This window comes from Balaenoptera physalus (genome assembly GCF_965194825.1).
Source record: "Balaenoptera physalus genome assembly, chromosome: 11".
NCBI lineage: Eukaryota > Metazoa > Chordata > Mammalia > Artiodactyla > Balaenopteridae > Balaenoptera > Balaenoptera physalus.
In genome coordinates, this window is record NC_138896.1 from 67,986,891 (window position 1) to 68,008,978 (window position 22,088).

The window sequence follows — 22,088 nt, forward strand, 5'->3', positions numbered from 1 at the left end:
AGCACAACGTCCGTTGGGGTGCAAGTGTTTTATTCCAATGATGGTATTCTCTGGTTGTACGAACTGGAGTGCGGTTTCCATATTTCGTGGTAGCTCCAGTTTTTAGTTTAGTAAGGGACTTGCTAACTGATCTCCATACTGGCTATTATCAATTTACACTCCCACCAACAGCATAGTAGGGTTCCCTTTACTGCCTGCCCTCTTGAGCACTGACTCTTTTTAGGCTTTTTGAGGACTGCAGCCAGGGAACACCTCGTCTACGTTTCTTTGCATTCTCTGATCATGACAGATTCTGAGCATGTTTTCATTGGATATGCTGTTTTTAAAAATACGTGTAAGTACCACTGAGCTCTTGAAACATTTCTGCCTGAGAGTCGGGCCAGATTTGAGTTCATTTCAGATTAACTAGCCAAGGACATTTCTCGAGGGCAGGGGTCGTTTGCAGCTCCGCAGGCCTTGTGAATGTTAAGTGCCCTTGAGCACAGTTTTTCAAGTTGTTGTTACGGGAAAAGGCCACAAGGCGGCAGCACTTCTTCATGTCCTCTGTTTTAACTTGGGCAAACACAACCTTAGAGGGAGTCTTGGTGTTGGGTTGCAAATTGGAGTCGAACGTGGATGAACACACACCGCAGGGCTTGTGTATCTTTACCTCATCCCCCTTACACTGCACCGCCAGTCCCCAGGCAAATCCCAAGCCTTGAAAATGTGCTATTCTGAGGGTGCTGTGGTTTGTAGGTGGGGCGATTCTAAGGAAGGAGGCTGGAGCTGGATACCCCACTAGCAGGAGCTGTGGAGATCCGGTGTCCTTTCACAGTTTGAGTTTCACATCATTTGGGTACACTAGGCTTTGCTTACCTGTAAGAGGTCTGTCTTGGATCAGGACGTTGTGGTACCATGCAGAGCAGAATGGGCAATAGAGGTCCAAGGGGCCGGTGATCTGGTGGCACGTCCTCCTTCCTGTCTCCCTCAGCAACAGCATACTCCAGCCTTGGGGCCCAGGCCTGCTGAGGCTCTAGGCTTGTGACATCAGCCCACGTCACAGAGTCCTGAGGGTAATAGAGTAGGCATTTCTTGCCTTTTTCTTGTTTTATAATTTAGTATTGATTTCCTATTTCAGCATAGTTTATATACAGTGTTGTGTTTGAGTTCTCCAGAAAGGTGATGAAGTTATGAATGTAGCTGTACCTGTAGTATTTTGGATTCTTTTCCCTGTTAGGTTATTGAAGAATATTGAGTAGCGTTCCTTGTGCTATCAGGTGTGTCATCGTTGATGAATTCTTTTTGACACATTAGTGTGTTTCTCTTCATCCCAACCTCCGACTTCATCCTTCCCCGTTCCCCAATTTCCCCCTCTGGGAACTCTACACTTCTTTTTTCCGTTTGTGAACCTGTGTTTCATGTCTGTTCTGCATCATTTATATCCCTTCTTAGACTCCACATATAAGTGATATCCTGGGATATGTGTCTTTTTGTCTCTAAATTACCAGAATTAGTGAGATCATCTACTGCTCCATCCATGTTGCTGCCAATAGCATGGGTTCATTTTGCTTTCTGGATGAGTGATAGTCGCCAGAATGTAAGTAGCACAACATCTTTATCCATTCATCTCTCGCTGGACATTTCGGTCGTTTGTGTGTCTGGGCTATGGTAAAGAGTAGCACCACGTCCGTTGGGGTGCAAGTGATTTATTCCAATGATGGTATTCTCTGGTTATACGAACTGGAGTGCGGTTTCCGTATCTCGTGGTAGCTCCAGTTTTTAGTTTAGTAAGGGACTTGCTAACTGATCTCCATACTGGCTATTATCAATTTACACTCCCACCAACAGCATAGTAGGGTTCCCTTTACTGCCTGCCCTCTTGAGCACTGACTCTTTTTAGGCTTTTTGAGGACTGCAGCCAGGGAACACCTCGTCTACGTTTCTTTGCATTCTCTGATCATGACAGATCCTGAGCATGTTTTCATTTGATGTGCTGTTTTTAAAAATACGTGTAAGTACCACTGAGCTCTTGAAACATTTCTGCCTGAGAGTCGGGCCAGATTTGAGTTCATTTCAGATTAACTAGCCAAGGACATTTCTCGAGGGCAGGGGTCGTTTGCAGCCCTGCAGGCCTTGTGAATGTTAAGTGCCCTTGAGCACAGTTTTTCAAGTTGTTGTTACGGGAAAAGGCCACAAGGCGGCAGCACTTCTTCATGTCCCCTGTGTTAACTTGGGCAAACACAACCTTAGAGGGAGTCTTGGTGTTGGGTTGCAAATTGGAGTCGAACGTGGATGAACACACACCGCAGGGCTTGTGTATCTTTACCTCGTCCCCCTTACACTGCACCGCCAGTCCCCAGGCAAATCCCAAGCCTTGAAAATGTGCTATTCTGAGGGTGATGTGGTTTGTAGGTGGGGCGATTCTAAGGAAGGAGGCTGGAGCTGGATACCCCACAAGCAGGAGCTGTGGAGATCCGGTGTCCTTTTACATTTTGAGTTTCACATCACTTCGGTACACTAGGCTTTGCTTACCTGTAAGAGGTCTGTCTTGGATCGGGAGGTTGTGGTACCATGCAGAGCAGAATGGGCAATAGAGGTCCAAGGGGCCGGTGATCTGGTGGCACGTCCTCCTTCCTGTCTCCCTCAGCAACAGCATACTCCAGCCTTGGGACCCAAGCCTGCTGAGGCTCTAGGCTTGTGACATCAGCCCACGTCACAGAGGCCTGAGGGTAATAGAGTAGGCATTTCTTGCCTTTTTCTTGTTTTATAATTTAGTATTGATTTCCTATTTCAGCATAGTTTATATACAGTGTTGTGTTTGAGTTCTCCAGCAAGGTGATGAAGTTATGAATGTAGCTGTACCTGTAGTATTCTGGATTCTTTTCCCTGTTAGGTTATTGAAGAATATTGAGTAGCGTTCCTTGTGCTATCAGGTGTGTCATCGTTGATGAATTCTTTTTGACACATTAGTGTGTTTCTCTTCATCCCAACCTCCGACTTCATCCTTCCCCGTTCCCCAATTTCCCCCTCTGGGAACTCTACACTTCTTTTTTCCGTTTGTGAACCTGTGTTTCATGTCTGTACTGCATCCTTTGTATCCCTTCTTAGACTCCACATATAAGTGATATCCTGGGATGTGTGTCTTTTTGTCTCTAAATTACCAGAATTAGTGAGATCATCTACTGCTCCATCCATGTTGCTGCCAATAGCATGGGTTCATTTTGCTTTCTGGATGAGTGATAGTCGCCAGAATGTAAGTAGCACAACATCTTTATCCATTCATCTCTCGCTGGACATTTCGGTCCTTTGTGTGTCTGGGCTATGGTAAAGAGTAGCACCACGTCGGTTGGGGTGCAAGTGTTTTATTCCAATGATGGTATTCTCTGGTTATACGAACTGGAGTGCGGTTTCCGTATCTCGTGGTAGCTCCAGTTTTTAGTTTAGTAAGGGACTTGCTAACTGATCTCCATACTGGCTATTATCAATTTACACTCCCACCAACAGCATAACAGGGTTCCCTTTACTACCTGCCCTCTTGAGCACTGACTCTTTTTAGGCTTTTTGAGGACTGCAGCCAGGGAACACCTCGTCTACGTTTCTTTGCATTCTCTGATCATGACAGATCCTGAGCATGTTTTCATTTGATGTGCTGTTTTTAAAAATACGTGTAAGTACCACTGAGCTCTTGAAACATTTCTGCCTGAGAGTCGGGCCAGATTTGAGTTCATTTCAGATTAACTAGCCAAGGACATTTCTCGAGGGCAGGGGTCGTTTGCAGCCCTGCAGGCCTTGTGAATGTTAAGTGCCCTTGAGCACAGTTTTTCAAGTTGTTGTTACGGGAAAAGGCCACAAGGCGGCAGCACTTCTTCATGTCCCCTGTGTTAACTTCGGCAAACACAACCTTAGAGGGAGTCTTGGTGTTGGGTTGCAAATTGGAGTCGAACGTGGATGAACACACACCGCAGGGCTTGTGTATCTTTACCTCGTCCCCCTTACACTGCACCACCAGTCCCCAGGCAAATCTCAAGCCTTGAAAATGTGGTATTCTGAGGGTGCTGTTGTTTGTAGGTGGGGCGATTCTAAGGAAGGAGGCTGGAGCTGTATACCCCACTAGCAGGTGCTGTGGAGATCCGGTGTCCTTTCACAGCTCCTCCCGCCCAGCGGTTCTACCATCATTTGGGTACACTAGGCTTTGCTTACCTCTAAGAGGTCTGTCTTGGATCGGGAGGTTGTGGTACCATGCAGAGCCGAATGGGCAATAGAGGTCCAAGGGGCCGGTGATCTGGTGGCACGTCCTCCTTCCTGTCTTCCTCAGCAACAGCATACTCCAGCCTTGGGACCCAGGCCTGCTGAGGCTCTAGGCTTGTGACATCAGCCCACGTCACAGAGGCCTGAGGGTAATAGAGTAGGCATTTCTTGCCTTTTTCTTGTTTTATAATTTAGTATTGATTTCCTATTTCAGCATAGTTTATATACAGTGTTGTGTTTGAGTTCTCCAGCAAGGTGATGAAGTTATGAATGTAGCTGTACCTGTAGTATTTTGGATTCTTTTCCCTGTTAGGTTATTGAAGAATATTGAGTAGCGTTCCTTGTGCTATCAGGTGTGTCATCGTTGATGAATTCTTTTTGACACATTAGTGTGTTTCTCTTAATCCCAACCTCCGACTTCATCCTTCCCCGTTCCCCAATTTCCCCCTCTGGGAACTCTACACTTCTTTTTTCCGTTTGTGAACCTGTGTTTCATGTCTGTACTGCATCCTTTGTATCCCTTCTTAGACTCCACATATAAGTGATATCCTGGGATATGTGTCTTTTTGTCTCTAAATTACCAGAATTAGTGAGATCATCTACTGCTCCATCCATGTTGCTGCCAATAGCATGGGTTCATTTTGCTTTCTGGATGAGTGATAGTCGCCAGAATGTAAGTAGCACAACATCTTTATCCATTCATCTCTCGCTGGACATTTCGGTCGTTTGTGTGTCTGGGCTATGGTAAAGAGTAGCACAACGTCCGTTGGGGTGCAAGTGTTTTATTCCAATGATGGTATTCTCTGGTTATACGAACTGGAGTGCGGTTTCCGTATCTCGTGGTAGCTCCAGTTTTTAGTTTAGTAAGGGACTTGCTAACTGATCTCCATACTGGCTATTATCAATTTACACTCCCACCAACAGCATAACAGGGTTCTCTTTACTGCCTGCCCTCTTGAGCACTGACTCTTTTTAGGCTTTTTGAGGACTGCAGCCAGGGAACACCTCGTCTACGTTTCTTTGCATTCTCTGATCATGACAGATTCTGAGCATGTTTTCATTTGATGTGCTGTTTTTAAAAATACGTGTAAGTACCACTGAGCTCTTGAAACATTTCTGCCTGAGAGTCGAGCCAGATTTGAGTTCATTTCAGATTAACTAGCCAAGGACATTTCTCGAGGGCAGGGGTCGTTTGCAGCCCTGCAGGCCTTGTGAATGTTAAGTGCCCTTGAGCACAGTTTTTCAAGTTGTTGTTACGGGAAAAGGCCACAAGGCGGCAGCACTTCTTCATGTCTTCCGTGTTAACTTGGGCAAACACAACCTTAGAGGGAGTCTTGGTGTTGGGTTGCAAATTGGAGTCAAACGTGGATGAACACACACCGCAGGGCTTGTGTATCTTTACCTCGTCCCCCTTACACTGCACCGCCAGTCCCCAGGCAAATCCCAAGCCTTGAAAATGTGCTATTCTGAGGGTGCTGTGGTTTGTAGGTGGGGCGATTCTAAGGAAGGAGGCTGGAGCTGGATACCCCACTAGCAGGAGCTGTGGAGATCCGGTGTCCTTTCACAGTTTGAGTTTCATATCATTTGGGTACACTAGGCTTTGCTTACCTGTAAGAGGTCTGTCTTGGATCAGGAGGTTGTGGTACCATGCAGAGCAGAATGGGCAATAGAGGTCCAAGGGGCCGGTGATCTGGTGGCACGTCCTCCTTCCTGTCTCCCTCAGCAACAGCATACTCCAGCATTGGGACCCAGGCCTGCGGAGGCTCTAGGCTTGTGACATCAGCCCACGTCACAGAGGCCTGAGGGTAATAGAGTAGGCATTTCTTGCCTTTTTCTTGTTTTATAATTTAGTATTGATTTCCTATTTCAGCATAGTTTATATACAGTGTTGTGTTTGAGTTCTCCAGCAAGGTGATGAAGTGATGAATGTAGCTGTACCTGTAGTATTTTGGATTCTTTTCCCTGTTAGGTTATTGAAGAATATTGAGTAGCGTTCCTTGTGCTATCAGGTGTGTCATCGTTGATGAATTCTTTTAGACACATTAGTGTGTTTCTCTTCATCCCAACCTCCGACTTCATCCTTCCCCGTTCCCCAATTTCCCCCTCTGGGAACTCTACACTTCTTTTTTCCGTTTGTGAACCTGTGTTTCATGTCTGTTCTGCATCATTTGTATCCCTTCTTAGACTCCACATATAAGTGATATCCTGGGATATGTGTCTTTTTGTCTCTAAATTACCAGAATTAGTGAGATCATCTACTGCTCCATCCATGTTGCTGCCAATAGCATGGGTTCGTTTTGCTTTCTGGATGAGTGATAGTCGCCAGAATGTAAGTAGCACAACATCTTTATCCATTCATCTCTCGCTGGACATTTCGGTCGTTTGTGTGTCTGGGCTATGGTAAAGAGTAGCACCACGTCCGTTGGGGTGCAAGTGTTTTATTCCAATGATGGTATTCTCTGGTTATACGAACTGGAGTGCGGTTTCCGTATCTCGTGGTAGCTCCAGTTTTTAGTTTAGTAAGGGACTTGCTAACTGATCTCCATACTGGCTATTATCAATTTACACTCCCACCAACAGCATAGTAGGGTTGCCTTTACTGCCTGCCCTCTTGAGCACTGACTCTTTTTAGGCTTTTTGAGGACTGCAGCCAGGGAACACCTCGTCTACGTTTCTTTGCATTCTCTGATCATGACACATCCTGAGCATGTTTTCATTTGATGTGCTGTTTTTAAAAATACGTGTAAGTACCACTGAGCTCTTGAAACATTTCTGCCTGAGAGTCGGGCCAGATTTGAGTTCATTTCAGATTAACTAGCCAAGGACATTTCTCGAGGGCAGGGGTCGTTTGCAGCCCCGCAGGCCTTGTGAATGTTAAGTGCCCTTGAGCACAGTTTTTCAAGTTGTTGTTACGGGAAAAGGCCACAAGGCGGCAGCACTTCTTCATGTCCTCTGTGTTAACTTGGGCAAACACAACCTTAGAGGGAGTCTTGGTGTTGGGTTGCAAATTGGAGTCGAACGTGGATGAACACACACCGCAGGGCTTGTGTATCTTTACCTCGTTCCCCTTACACTGCACCGCCAGTCCCCAGGCAAATCCGAAGCCTTGAAAATGTGCTATTCTGAGGGTGCTGTGGTTTGTAGGTGGGGCGATTCTAAGGAAGGAGGCTGGAGCTGGATACCCCACTAGCAGGAGCTGTGGAGATCCGGTGTCCTTTCACAGCTCCTCCCGCCCTGCGGTTCTACCATCATTTGGGTACACTAGGCTTTGCTTACCTGTAAGAGGTCTGTCTTGGATCGGGAGGTTGTGGTACCATGCAGAGCCGAATGGGCAATAGAGGTCCAAGGGGCAGGTGATCTGGTGGCACGTCCTCCTTCCTGTCTTCCTCAGCAACAGCATACTCCAGCCTTGGGACCCAGGCCTGCGGAGGCTCTAGGCTTGTGACATCAGCCCACGTCACAGAGGCCTGAGGGTAATAGAGTAGGCATTTCTTGCCTTTTTCTTGTTTTATAATTTAGTATTGATTTCCTATTTCAGCATAGTTTATATACAGTGTTGTGTTTGAGTTCTCCAGCAAGGTGATGAAGTTATGAATGTAGCTGTACCTGTAGTATTTTGGATTCTTTTCCCTGTTAGGTTATTGAAGAATATTGAGTAGCGTTCCTTGGGCTATCAGGTGTGTCATCGTTGATGAATTCTTTTTGACACATTAGTGTGTTTCTCTTCATCCCAACCTCCGACTTCATCCTTCCCCGTTCCCCAATTTCCCCTCTGGGAACTCTACACTTCTTTTTTCCGTTTGTGAACCTGTGTTTCATGTCTGTACTGCATCCTTTGTATCCCTTCTTAGACTCCACATATAAGTGATATCCTGGGATATGTGTCTTTTTGTCTCTAAATTACCAGAATTAGTGAGATCATCTACTGCTCCATCCATGTTGCTGCCAATAGCATGGGTTCATTTTGCTTTCTGGATGAGTGATAGTCGCCAGAATGTAAGTAGCACAACATCTTTATCCATTCATCTCTCGCTGGACATTTCGGTCCTTTGTGTGTCTGGGCTATGGTAAAGAGTAGCACCACGTCCGTTGGGGTGCAAGTGTTTTATTCCAATGATGGTATTCTCTGGTTATACGAACTGGAGTGCGGTTTCCGTATCTCGTGGTAGCTCCAGTTTTTAGTTTAGGAAGGGACTTGCTAACTGATCTCCATACTGGCTATTATAAATTTACACTCCCAGCAACAGCATAGTAGGGTTCCCTTTACTGCCTGCCCTCTTGAGCACTGACTCTTTTTAGGCTTTTTGAGGACTGCAGCCAGGGATCACCTCGTCTACGTTTCTTTGCATTCTCTGATCATGACAGATCCTGAGCATTTTTTCGTTTGATGTGCTGTTTTTAAAAATACGTGTAAGTACCACTGAGCTCTTGAAACATTTCTGCCTGAGAGTCGGGCCAGATTTGAGTTCATTTCAGATTAACTAGCCAAGGACATTTCTCGAGGGCAGGGGTCGTTTGCAGCCCCGCAGGCCTTGTGAATGTTAAGTGTCCTTGAGCACAGTTTTTCAAGTTGTTGTTACGGGAAAAGGCCACAAGGCAGCAGCACTTCTTCATGTCCTCTGTTTTAACTTGGGCAAACACAACCTTAGAGGGAGTCTTGGTGTTGGGTTGCAAATTGGAGTCGAACGTGGATGAACACACACCGCAGGGCTTGTGTATCTTTACCTCATCCCCCTTACACTGCACCGCCAGTCCCCAGGCAAATCCCAAGCCTTGAAAATGTGCTATTCTGAGGGTGCTGTGGTTTGTAGGTGGGGCGATTCTAAGGAAGGAGGCTGGAGCTGGATACCCCACTAGCAGGAGCTGTGGAGATCCAGTGTCCTTTCACAGTATGAGTTTCACATCATTTGGGTACACTAGGCTTTGCTTACCTGTAAGAGGTCTGTCTTGGATCAGGAGGTTGTGGTACCATGCAGAGCAGAATGGGCAATAGAGGTCCAAGGGGCCGGTGATCTGGTGGCACGTCCTCCTTCCTGTCTCCCTCAGCAACAGCATACTCCAGCCTTGGGACCCAGGCCTGCTGAGGCTCTCGGCTTGTGACATCAGCCCACGTCACAGAGTCCTGAGGGTAATAGAGTAGGCATTTCTTGCCTTTTTCTTGTTTTATAATTTAGTATTGATTTCCTATTTCAGCATAGTTTATATACAGTGTTGTGTTTGAGTTCTCCAGCAAGGTGATGAAGTTATGAATGTAGCTGTACCTGTAGTATTTTGGATTCTTTTCCCTGTTAGGTTATTGAAGAATATTGAGTAGCGTTCCTTGTGCTATCAGGTGTGTCATCGTTGATGAATTCTTTTTGACACAATAGTGTGTTTCTCTTCATCCCAACCTTCGACTTCATCCTTCCCCGTTCCCCAATTTCCCCCTCTGGGAACTCTACACTTCTTTTTTCCGTTTGTGAACCTGTGTTTCATGTCTGTTCTGCATCATTTGTATCCCTTCTTAGACTCCACATATAAGTGATATCCTGGGATATGTGTCTTTTTGTCTCTAAATTACCAGAATTAGTGAGATCATCTACTGCTCCACCCATGTTGCTGCCAATAGCATGGGTTCATTTTGCTTTCTGGATGAGTGATAGTCGCCAGAATGTAAGTAGCACAACATCTTTATCCATTCATCTCTCGCTGGACATTTCGGTCGTTTGTGTGTCTGGGCTATGGTAAAGAGTAGCACCACGTCCGTTGGGGTGCAAGTGTTTTATTCCAATGATGGTATTCTCTGGTTATACGAACTGGAGTGCGGTTTCCGTATCTCGTGGTAGCTCCAGTTTTTAGTTTAGTAAGGGACTTGCTAACTGATCTCCATACTGGCTATTATCAATTTACACTCCCACCAACAGCATAGTAGGGTTCCCTTTACTGCCTGCCCTCTTGAGCACTGACTCTTTTTAGGCTTTTTGAGGACTGCAGCCAGGGAACACCTCGTCTACGTTTCTTTGCATTCTCTGATCATGACAGATCCTGAGCATGTTTTCATTTGATGTGCTGTTTTTAAAAATACGTGTAAGTACCACTGAGCTCTTGAAACATTTCTGCCTGAGAGTCGGGCCAGATTTGAGTTCATTTCAGATTAACTAGCCAAGGACATTTCTCGAGGGCAGGGGTCGTTTGCAGCCCTGCAGGCCTTGTGAATGTTAAGTGCCCTTGAGCACAGTTTTTCAAGTTGTTGTTACGGGAAAAGGCCACAAGGCGGCAGCACTTCTTCATGTCCCCTGTGTTAACTTGGGCAAACACAACCTTAGAGGGAGTCTTGGTGTTGGGTTGCAAATTGGAGTCGAACGTGGATGAACACACACCGCAGGGCTTGTGTATCTTTACCTCGTCCCCCTTACACTGCACCGCCAGTCCCCAGGCAAATCCCAAGCCTTGAAAATGTGCTATTCTGAGGGTGATGTGGTTTGTAGGTGGGGCGATTCTAAGGAAGGAGGCTGGAGCTGGATACCCCACAAGCAGGAGCTGTGGAGATCCGGTGTCCTTTTACATTTTGAGTTTCACATCACTTCGGTACACTAGGCTTTGCTTACCTGTAAGAGGTCTGTCTTGGATCGGGAGGTTGTGGTACCATGCAGAGCAGAATGGGCAATAGAGGTCCAAGGGGCCGGTGATCTGGTGGCACGTCCTCCTTCCTGTCTCCCTCAGCAACAGCATACTCCAGCCTTGGGACCCAAGCCTGCTGAGGCTCTAGGCTTGTGACATCAGCCCACGTCACAGAGGCCTGAGGGTAATAGAGTAGGCATTTCTTGCCTTTTTCTTGTTTTATAATTTAGTATTGATTTCCTATTTCAGCATAGTTTATATACAGTGTTGTGTTTGAGTTCTCCAGCAAGGTGATGAAGTTATGAATGTAGCTGTACCTGTAGTATTCTGGATTCTTTTCCCTGTTAGGTTATTGAAGAATATTGAGTAGCGTTCCTTGTGCTATCAGGTGTGTCATCGTTGATGAATTCTTTTTGACACATTAGTGTGTTTCTCTTCATCCCAACCTCCGACTTCATCCTTCCCCGTTCCCCAATTTCCCCCTCTGGGAACTCTACACTTCTTTTTTCCGTTTGTGAACCTGTGTTTCATGTCTGTACTGCATCCTTTGTATCCCTTCTTAGACTCCACATATAAGTGATATCCTGGGATGTGTGTCTTTTTGTCTCTAAATTACCAGAATTAGTGAGATCATCTACTGCTCCATCCATGTTGCTGCCAATAGCATGGGTTCATTTTGCTTTCTGGATGAGTGATAGTCGCCAGAATGTAAGTAGCACAACATCTTTATCCATTCATCTCTCGCTGGACATTTCGGTCCTTTGTGTGTCTGGGCTATGGTAAAGAGTAGCACCACGTCGGTTGGGGTGCAAGTGTTTTATTCCAATGATGGTATTCTCTGGTTATACGAACTGGAGTGCGGTTTCCGTATCTCGTGGTAGCTCCAGTTTTTAGTTTAGTAAGGGACTTGCTAACTGATCTCCATACTGGCTATTATCAATTTACACTCCCACCAACAGCATAACAGGGTTCCCTTTACTACCTGCCCTCTTGAGCACTGACTCTTTTTAGGCTTTTTGAGGACTGCAGCCAGGGAACACCTCGTCTACGTTTCTTTGCATTCTCTGATCATGACAGATCCTGAGCATGTTTTCATTTGATGTGCTGTTTTTAAAAATACGTGTAAGTACCACTGAGCTCTTGAAACATTTCTGCCTGAGAGTCGGGCCAGATTTGAGTTCATTTCAGATTAACTAGCCAAGGACATTTCTCGAGGGCAGGGGTCGTTTGCAGCCCTGCAGGCCTTGTGAATGTTAAGTGCCCTTGAGCACAGTTTTTCAAGTTGTTGTTACGGGAAAAGGCCACAAGGCGGCAGCACTTCTTCATGTCCCCTGTGTTAACTTCGGCAAACACAACCTTAGAGGGAGTCTTGGTGTTGGGTTGCAAATTGGAGTCGAACGTGGATGAACACACACCGCAGGGCTTGTGTATCTTTACCTCGTCCCCCTTACACTGCACCACCAGTCCCCAGGCAAATCTCAAGCCTTGAAAATGTGGTATTCTGAGGGTGCTGTTGTTTGTAGGTGGGGCGATTCTAAGGAAGGAGGCTGGAGCTGTATACCCCACTAGCAGGTGCTGTGGAGATCCGGTGTCCTTTCACAGCTCCTCCCGCCCAGCGGTTCTACCATCATTTGGGTACACTAGGCTTTGCTTACCTCTAAGAGGTCTGTCTTGGATCGGGAGGTTGTGGTACCATGCAGAGCCGAATGGGCAATAGAGGTCCAAGGGGCCGGTGATCTGGTGGCACGTCCTCCTTCCTGTCTTCCTCAGCAACAGCATACTCCAGCCTTGGGACCCAGGCCTGCTGAGGCTCTAGGCTTGTGACATCAGCCCACGTCACAGAGGCCTGAGGGTAATAGAGTAGGCATTTCTTGCCTTTTTCTTGTTTTATAATTTAGTATTGATTTCCTATTTCAGCATAGTTTATATACAGTGTTGTGTTTGAGTTCTCCAGCAAGGTGATGAAGTTATGAATGTAGCTGTACCTGTAGTATTTTGGATTCTTTTCCCTGTTAGGTTATTGAAGAATATTGAGTAGCGTTCCTTGTGCTATCAGGTGTGTCATCGTTGATGAATTCTTTTTGACACATTAGTGTGTTTCTCTTAATCCCAACCTCCGACTTCATCCTTCCCCGTTCCCCAATTTCCCCCTCTGGGAACTCTACACTTCTTTTTTCCGTTTGTGAACCTGTGTTTCATGTCTGTACTGCATCCTTTGTATCCCTTCTTAGACTCCACATATAAGTGATATCCTGGGATATGTGTCTTTTTGTCTCTAAATTACCAGAATTAGTGAGATCATCTACTGCTCCATCCATGTTGCTGCCAATAGCATGGGTTCATTTTGCTTTCTGGATGAGTGATAGTCGCCAGAATGTAAGTAGCACAACATCTTTATCCATTCATCTCTCGCTGGACATTTCGGTCGTTTGTGTGTCTGGGCTATGGTAAAGAGTAGCACAACGTCCGTTGGGGTGCAAGTGTTTTATTCCAATGATGGTATTCTCTGGTTATACGAACTGGAGTGCGGTTTCCGTATCTCGTGGTAGCTCCAGTTTTTAGTTTAGTAAGGGACTTGCTAACTGATCTCCATACTGGCTATTATCAATTTACACTCCCACCAACAGCATAACAGGGTTCTCTTTACTGCCTGCCCTCTTGAGCACTGACTCTTTTTAGGCTTTTTGAGGACTGCAGCCAGGGAACACCTCGTCTACGTTTCTTTGCATTCTCTGATCATGACAGATTCTGAGCATGTTTTCATTTGATGTGCTGTTTTTAAAAATACGTGTAAGTACCACTGAGCTCTTGAAACATTTCTGCCTGAGAGTCGAGCCAGATTTGAGTTCATTTCAGATTAACTAGCCAAGGACATTTCTCGAGGGCAGGGGTCGTTTGCAGCCCTGCAGGCCTTGTGAATGTTAAGTGCCCTTGAGCACAGTTTTTCAAGTTGTTGTTACGGGAAAAGGCCACAAGGCGGCAGCACTTCTTCATGTCTTCCGTGTTAACTTGGGCAAACACAACCTTAGAGGGAGTCTTGGTGTTGGGTTGCAAATTGGAGTCAAACGTGGATGAACACACACCGCAGGGCTTGTGTATCTTTACCTCGTCCCCCTTACACTGCACCGCCAGTCCCCAGGCAAATCCCAAGCCTTGAAAATGTGCTATTCTGAGGGTGCTGTGGTTTGTAGGTGGGGCGATTCTAAGGAAGGAGGCTGGAGCTGGATACCCCACTAGCAGGAGCTGTGGAGATCCGGTGTCCTTTCACAGTTTGAGTTTCATATCATTTGGGTACACTAGGCTTTGCTTACCTGTAAGAGGTCTGTCTTGGATCAGGAGGTTGTGGTACCATGCAGAGCAGAATGGGCAATAGAGGTCCAAGGGGCCGGTGATCTGGTGGCACGTCCTCCTTCCTGTCTCCCTCAGCAACAGCATACTCCAGCATTGGGACCCAGGCCTGCGGAGGCTCTAGGCTTGTGACATCAGCCCACGTCACAGAGGCCTGAGGGTAATAGAGTAGGCATTTCTTGCCTTTTTCTTGTTTTATAATTTAGTATTGATTTCCTATTTCAGCATAGTTTATATACAGTGTTGTGTTTGAGTTCTCCAGCAAGGTGATGAAGTGATGAATGTAGCTGTACCTGTAGTATTTTGGATTCTTTTCCCTGTTAGGTTATTGAAGAATATTGAGTAGCGTTCCTTGTGCTATCAGGTGTGTCATCGTTGATGAATTCTTTTAGACACATTAGTGTGTTTCTCTTCATCCCAACCTCCGACTTCATCCTTCCCCGTTCCCCAATTTCCCCCTCTGGGAACTCTACACTTCTTTTTTCCGTTTGTGAACCTGTGTTTCATGTCTGTTCTGCATCATTTGTATCCCTTCTTAGACTCCACATATAAGTGATATCCTGGGATATGTGTCTTTTTGTCTCTAAATTACCAGAATTAGTGAGATCATCTACTGCTCCATCCATGTTGCTGCCAATAGCATGGGTTCGTTTTGCTTTCTGGATGAGTGATAGTCGCCAGAATGTAAGTAGCACAACATCTTTATCCATTCATCTCTCGCTGGACATTTCGGTCGTTTGTGTGTCTGGGCTATGGTAAAGAGTAGCACCACGTCCGTTGGGGTGCAAGTGTTTTATTCCAATGATGGTATTCTCTGGTTATACGAACTGGAGTGCGGTTTCCGTATCTCGTGGTAGCTCCAGTTTTTAGTTTAGTAAGGGACTTGCTAACTGATCTCCATACTGGCTATTATCAATTTACACTCCCACCAACAGCATAGTAGGGTTGCCTTTACTGCCTGCCCTCTTGAGCACTGACTCTTTTTAGGCTTTTTGAGGACTGCAGCCAGGGAACACCTCGTCTACGTTTCTTTGCATTCTCTGATCATGACACATCCTGAGCATGTTTTCATTTGATGTGCTGTTTTTAAAAATACGTGTAAGTACCACTGAGCTCTTGAAACATTTCTGCCTGAGAGTCGGGCCAGATTTGAGTTCATTTCAGATTAACTAGCCAAGGACATTTCTCGAGGGCAGGGGTCGTTTGCAGCCCCGCAGGCCTTGTGAATGTTAAGTGCCCTTGAGCACAGTTTTTCAAGTTGTTGTTACGGGAAAAGGCCACAAGGCGGCAGCACTTCTTCATGTCCTCTGTGTTAACTTGGGCAAACACAACCTTAGAGGGAGTCTTGGTGTTGGGTTGCAAATTGGAGTCGAACGTGGATGAACACACACCGCAGGGCTTGTGTATCTTTACCTCGTTCCCCTTACACTGCACCGCCAGTCCCCAGGCAAATCCGAAGCCTTGAAAATGTGCTATTCTGAGGGTGCTGTGGTTTGTAGGTGGGGCGATTCTAAGGAAGGAGGCTGGAGCTGGATACCCCACTAGCAGGAGCTGTGGAGATCCGGTGTCCTTTCACAGCTCCTCCCGCCCTGCGGTTCTACCATCATTTGGGTACACTAGGCTTTGCTTACCTGTAAGAGGTCTGTCTTGGATCGGGAGGTTGTGGTACCATGCAGAGCCGAATGGGCAATAGAGGTCCAAGGGGCAGGTGATCTGGTGGCACGTCCTCCTTCCTGTCTTCCTCAGCAACAGCATACTCCAGCCTTGGGACCCAGGCCTGCGGAGGCTCTAGGCTTGTGACATCAGCCCACGTCACAGAGGCCTGAGGGTAATAGAGTAGGCATTTCTTGCCTTTTTCTTGTTTTATAATTTAGTATTGATTTCCTATTTCAGCATAGTTTATATACAGTGTTGTGTTTGAGTTCTCCAGCAAGGTGATGAAGTTATGAATGTAGCTGTACCTGTAGTATTTTGGATTCTTTTCCCTGTTAGGTTATTGAAGAATATTGAGTAGCGTTCCTTGGGCTATCAGGTGTGTCATCGTTGATGAATTCTTTTTGACACATTAGTGTGTTTCTCTTCATCCCAACCTCCGACTTCATCCTTCCCCGTTCCCCAATTTCCCCTCTGGGAACTCTACACTTCTTTTTTCCGTTTGTGAACCTGTGTTTCATGTCTGTACTGCATCCTTTGTATCCCTTCTTAGACTCCACATATAAGTGATATCCTGGGATATGTGTCTTTTTGTCTCTAAATTACCAGAATTAGTGAGATCATCTACTGCTCCATCCATGTTGCTGCCAATAGCATGGGTTCATTTTGCTTTCTGGATGAGTGATAGTCGCCAGAATGTAAGTAGCACAACATCTTTATCCATTCATCTCTCGCTGGACATTTCGGTCCTTTGTGTGTCTGGGCTATGGTAAAGAGTAGCACCACGTCCGTTGGGGTGCAAGTGTTTTATTCCAATGATGGTATTCTCTGGTTATACGAACTGGAGTGCGGTTTCCGTATCTCGTGGTAGCTCCAGTTTTTAGTTTAGGAAGGGACTTGCTAACTGATCTCCATACTGGCTATTATAAATTTACACTCCCAGCAACAGCATAGTAGGGTTCCCTTTACTGCCTGCCCTCTTGAGCACTGACTCTTTTTAGGCTTTTTGAGGACTGCAGCCAGGGATCACCTCGTCTACGTTTCTTTGCATTCTCTGATCATGACAGATCCTGAGCATTTTTTCGTTTGATGTGCTGTTTTTAAAAATACGTGTAAGTACCACTGAGCTCTTGAAACATTTCTGCCTGAGAGTCGGGCCAGATTTGAGTTCATTTCAGATTAACTAGCCAAGGACATTTCTCGAGGGCAGGGGTCGTTTGCAGCCCCGCAGGCCTTGTGAATGTTAAGTGTCCTTGAGCACAGTTTTTCAAGTTGTTGTTACGGGAAAAGGCCACAAGGCAGCAGCACTTCTTCATGTCCTCTGTTTTAACTTGGGCAAACACAACCTTAGAGGGAGTCTTGGTGTTGGGTTGCAAATTGGAGTCGAACGTGGATGAACACACACCGCAGGGCTTGTGTATCTTTACCTCATCCCCCTTACACTGCACCGCCAGTCCCCAGGCAAATCCCAAGCCTTGAAAATGTGCTATTCTGAGGGTGCTGTGGTTTGTAGGTGGGGCGATTCTAAGGAAGGAGGCTGGAGCTGGATACCCCACTAGCAGGAGCTGTGGAGATCCAGTGTCCTTTCACAGTATGAGTTTCACATCATTTGGGTACACTAGGCTTTGCTTACCTGTAAGAGGTCTGTCTTGGATCAGGAGGTTGTGGTACCATGCAGAGCAGAATGGGCAATAGAGGTCCAAGGGGCCGGTGATCTGGTGGCACGTCCTCCTTCCTGTCTCCCTCAGCAACAGCATACTCCAGCCTTGGGACCCAGGCCTGCTGAGGCTCTCGGCTTGTGACATCAGCCCACGTCACAGAGTCCTGAGGGTAATAGAGTAGGCATTTCTTGCCTTTTTCTTGTTTTATAATTTAGTATTGATTTCCTATTTCAGCATAGTTTATATACAGTGTTGTGTTTGAGTTCTCCAGCAAGGTGATGAAGTTATGAATGTAGCTGTACCTGTAGTATTTTGGATTCTTTTCCCTGTTAGGTTATTGAAGAATATTGAGTAGCGTTCCTTGTGCTATCAGGTGTGTCATCGTTGATGAATTCTTTTAGACACATTAGTGTGTTTCTCTTCATCCCAACCTCCGACTTCATCCTTCCCCGTTCCCCAATTTCCCCCTCTGGGAACTCTACACTTCTTTTTTCCGTTTGTGAACCTGTGTTTCATGTCTGTTCTGCATCATTTGTATCCCTTCTTAGACTCCACATATAAGTGATATCCTGGGATATGTGTCTTTTTGTCTCTAAATTACCAGAATTAGTGAGATCATCTACTGCTCCACCCATGTTGCTGCCAATAGCATGGGTTCATTTTGCTTTCTGGATGAGTGATAGTCGCCAGAATGTAAGTAGCACAACATCTTTATCCATTCATCTCTCGCTGGACATTTCGGTCGTTTGTGTGTCTGGGCTATGGTAAAGAGTAGCACCACGTCCGTTGGGGTGCAAGTGTTTTATTCCAATGATGGTATTCTCTGGTTATACGAACTGGAGTGCGGTTTCCGTATCTCGTGGTAGCTCCAGTTTTTAGTTTAGTAAGGGACTTGCTAACTGATCTCCATACTGGCTATTATCAATTTACACTCCCACCAAAAGCATAGTAGGGTTCCCTTTACTGCCTGCCCTCTTGAGCACTGACTCTTTTTAGGCTTTTTGAGGACTGCAGCCAGGGAACACCTCGTCTACGTTTCTTTGCATTCTCTGATCATGACAGATCCTGAGCATGTTTTCATTTGATGTGCTGTTTTTAAAAATACGTGTAAGTACCACTGAGCTCTTGAAACATTTCTGCCTGAGAGTCGGGCCAGATTTGAGTTCATTTCAGATTAACTAGCCAAGGACATTTCTCGAGGGCAGGGGTCGTTTGCAGCCCTGCAGGCCTTGTGAATGTTAAGTGCCCTTGAGCACAGTTTTTCAAGTTGTTGTTACGGGAAAAGGCCACAAGGCGGCAGCACTTCTTCATGTCTTCCGTGTTAACTTGGGCCAACACAACCTTAGAGGGAGTCTTGGTGTTGGGTTGCAAATTGGAGTCGAACGTGGATGAACACACACCGCAGGGCTTGTGTATCTTTACCTCGTCCCCCTTACACTGCACCGCCAGTCCCCAGGCAAATCCCAAGCCTTGAAAATGTGCTATTCTGAGGGTGCTGTGGTTTGTAGGTGGGGCGATTCTAAGGAAGGAGGCTGGAGCTGGATACCCCACTAGCAGGAGCTGTGGAGATCCGGTGTCCTTTCACAGCTCCTCCCGCCCAGCGGTTCTACCATCATTTGGGTACACTAGGCTTTGCTTACCTGTAAGAGGTCTGTCTTGGATCGGGAGGTTGTGGTACCATGCAGAGCACAATGGGCAATAGAGGTCCAAGGGGCCGGTGATCTGGTGGCACGTCCTCCTTCCTGTCTTCCTCAGCAACAGCATACTCCAGCCTTGGGACCCAGGCCTGCTGAGGCTCTAGGCTTGTGACATCAGCCCACGTCACAGGGGCCTGAGGGTAATAGAGTAGGCATTTCTTGCCTTTTTCTTGTTTTATAATTTAGTATTGATTTCCTATTTCAGCATAGTTTATATACAGTGTTGTGTTTGAGTTCTCCAGCAAGGTGATGAAGTTATGAATGTAGCTGTACCTGTAGTATTTTGGATTCTTTTCCCTGTTAGGTTATTGAAGAATATTGAGTAGCGTTCCTTGTGCTATCAGGTGTGTCATCGTTGATGAATTCTTTTTGACACATTAGTGTGTTTCTCTTCATCCCAACCTCCGACTTCATCCTTCCCCGTTCCCCAATTTCCCCCTCTGGGAACTCTACACGTCTTTTTTCCGTTTGTGAACCTGTGTTTCTTATCTGTACTGCATCCTTTGTATCCCTTCTTAGACTCCACATATAAGTGATATCCTGGGATGTGTGTCTTTTTATCTCTAAATTACCAGAATTAGTGAGATCATCTACTGCTCCATCCATGTTGCTGCCAATAGCATGGGTTCATTTTGCTTTCTGGATGAGTGATAGTCGCCAGAATGTAAGTAGCACAACATCTTTATCCATTCATCTCTCGCTGGACATTTCGGTCGTTTGTGTGTCTGGGCTATGGTAAAGAGTAGCACCACGTCCGTTGGGGTGCAAGTGTTTTATTCCAATGATGGTATTCTCTGGTTATACGAACTGGAGTGCGGTTTCCGTATCTTGTGGTAGCTCCAGTTTTTAGTTTAGTAAGGGACTTGCTAACTGATCTCCATACTGGCTATTATCAATTTACACTCCCACCAACAGCATAACAGGGTTCCCTTTACTGCCTGCCCTCTTGAGCACTGACTCTTTTTAGGCTTTTTGAGGACTGCAGCCAGGGAACACCTCGTCTACGTTTCTTTGCATTCTCTGATCATGACAGATCCTGAGCATGTTTTCGTTTGATGTGCTGTTTTTAAAAATACGTATAAGTACCACTGAGCTCTTGAAACATTTCTGCCTGAGAGTCAGGCCAGATTTGAGTTCATTTCAGATTAACTAGCCAAGGACATTTCTCGAGGGCAGGGGTCGTTTGCAGCCCCGCAGGCCTCGTGAATGTTAAGTGCCCTTGAGCACAGTTTTTCAAGTTGTTGTTACGGGAAAAGGCCACAAGGCGGCAGCACTTCTTCATGTCCTCTGTGTTAACTTGGGCCAACACAACCTTAGAGGGAGTCTTGGTGTTGGGTTGCAAATTGGAGTCGAACGTGGATGAACACACACCGCAGGGCTTGTGTATCTTCACCTCGTCCCCCTTACACTGCACCGCCAGTCCCCAGGCAAATCCCAAGCCTTGAAAATCTGCTCTTCTGAGGGTGCTGTGGTTTGTAGGTGGGGCGATTCTAAGGAAGGAGGCTGGAGGTGGATACCCCACTAGCAGGAGCTGTGGAGAGCCGGTGTCCTTTCACAGCTCCTCCCTCCCAGCGGTTCTACCATCATTTGGGTACACTAGGCTTTGCTTACCTGTAAGAGGTCTGTCTTGGATCGGGAGGTTGTGGTACCATGCAGAGCAGAATGGGCAATAGAGGTCCAAGGGGCCGGTGATCTGGTGGCACGTCCTCCTTCCTGTCTCCCTCAGCAACAGCATACTCCAGCCTTGGGACCCAGGCCTGCGGAGGCTCTAGGCTTGTGACATCAGCCCACGTCACAGAGGCCTGAGGGTAATAGAGTAGGCATTTCTTGCCTTTTTCTTGTTTTATAATTTAGTATTGATTTCCTATTTCAGCATAGTTTATATACAGTGTTGTGTTTGAGTTCTCCAGCAAGGTGATGAAGTTATGAATGTAGCTGTACCTGTAGTATTTTGGATTCTTTTCCCTGTTAGGTTATTGAAGAATATTGAGTAGCGTTCCTTGTGCTATCAGGTGTGTCATCGTTGATGAATTCTTTTTGACACATTAGTGTGTTTCTCTTCATCCCAACCTCCGACTTCATCCTAACCCGTTCCCCAATTTCCCCCTCTGGGAACTCTACACTTCTTTTTTCCGTTTGTGAACCTGTGTTTCATGTCTGTACTGCATCCTTTGTATCCCTTCTTAGACTCCACATATAAGTGATATCCTGGTATATGTGTCTTTTTGTCTCTAAATTACCAGAATTAGTGAGATCATCTACTGCTCCATCCATGTTGCTGCCAATAGCATGGGTTCATTTTGCTTTCTGGATGAGTGATAGTCGCCAGAATGTAAGTAGCACAACATCTTTATCCATTCATCTCTCGCTGGACATTTCGGTCGTTTATGACTCTGGGCTATGGTAAAGAGTAGCACAACGTCCGTTGGGGTGCAAGTGTTTTATTCCAATGATGGTATTCTCTGGTTATCCGAACTGGAGTGCGGTTTCCGTATCTCGTGGTAGCTCCAGTTTTTAGTTTAGTAAGGGACTTGCTAACTGATCTCCATTCTGGCTATTATCAATTTACACTCCCACCAACAGCATAGTAGGGTTCCCTTTACTGCCTGCCCTCTTGAGCACTGACTCTTTTTAGGGTTTTTGAGGACTGCAGCCAGGGAGCACCTCGTCTACGTTTCTTTGCATTCTCTGATCATGACAGATCCTGAGCATGTTTTCATTGGATGTGCTGTTTTTAAAAATACGTGTAAGTACCACTGAGCTCTTGAAACATTTCTGCCTGAGAGTCAGGCCAGATTTGAGTTCATTTCAGATTAACTAGCCAAGGACATTTCTCGAGGGCAAGGGTCTTTTGCAGCCCCGCAGGCCTCGTGAATGTTAAGTGCCCTTGAGCACAGTTTTT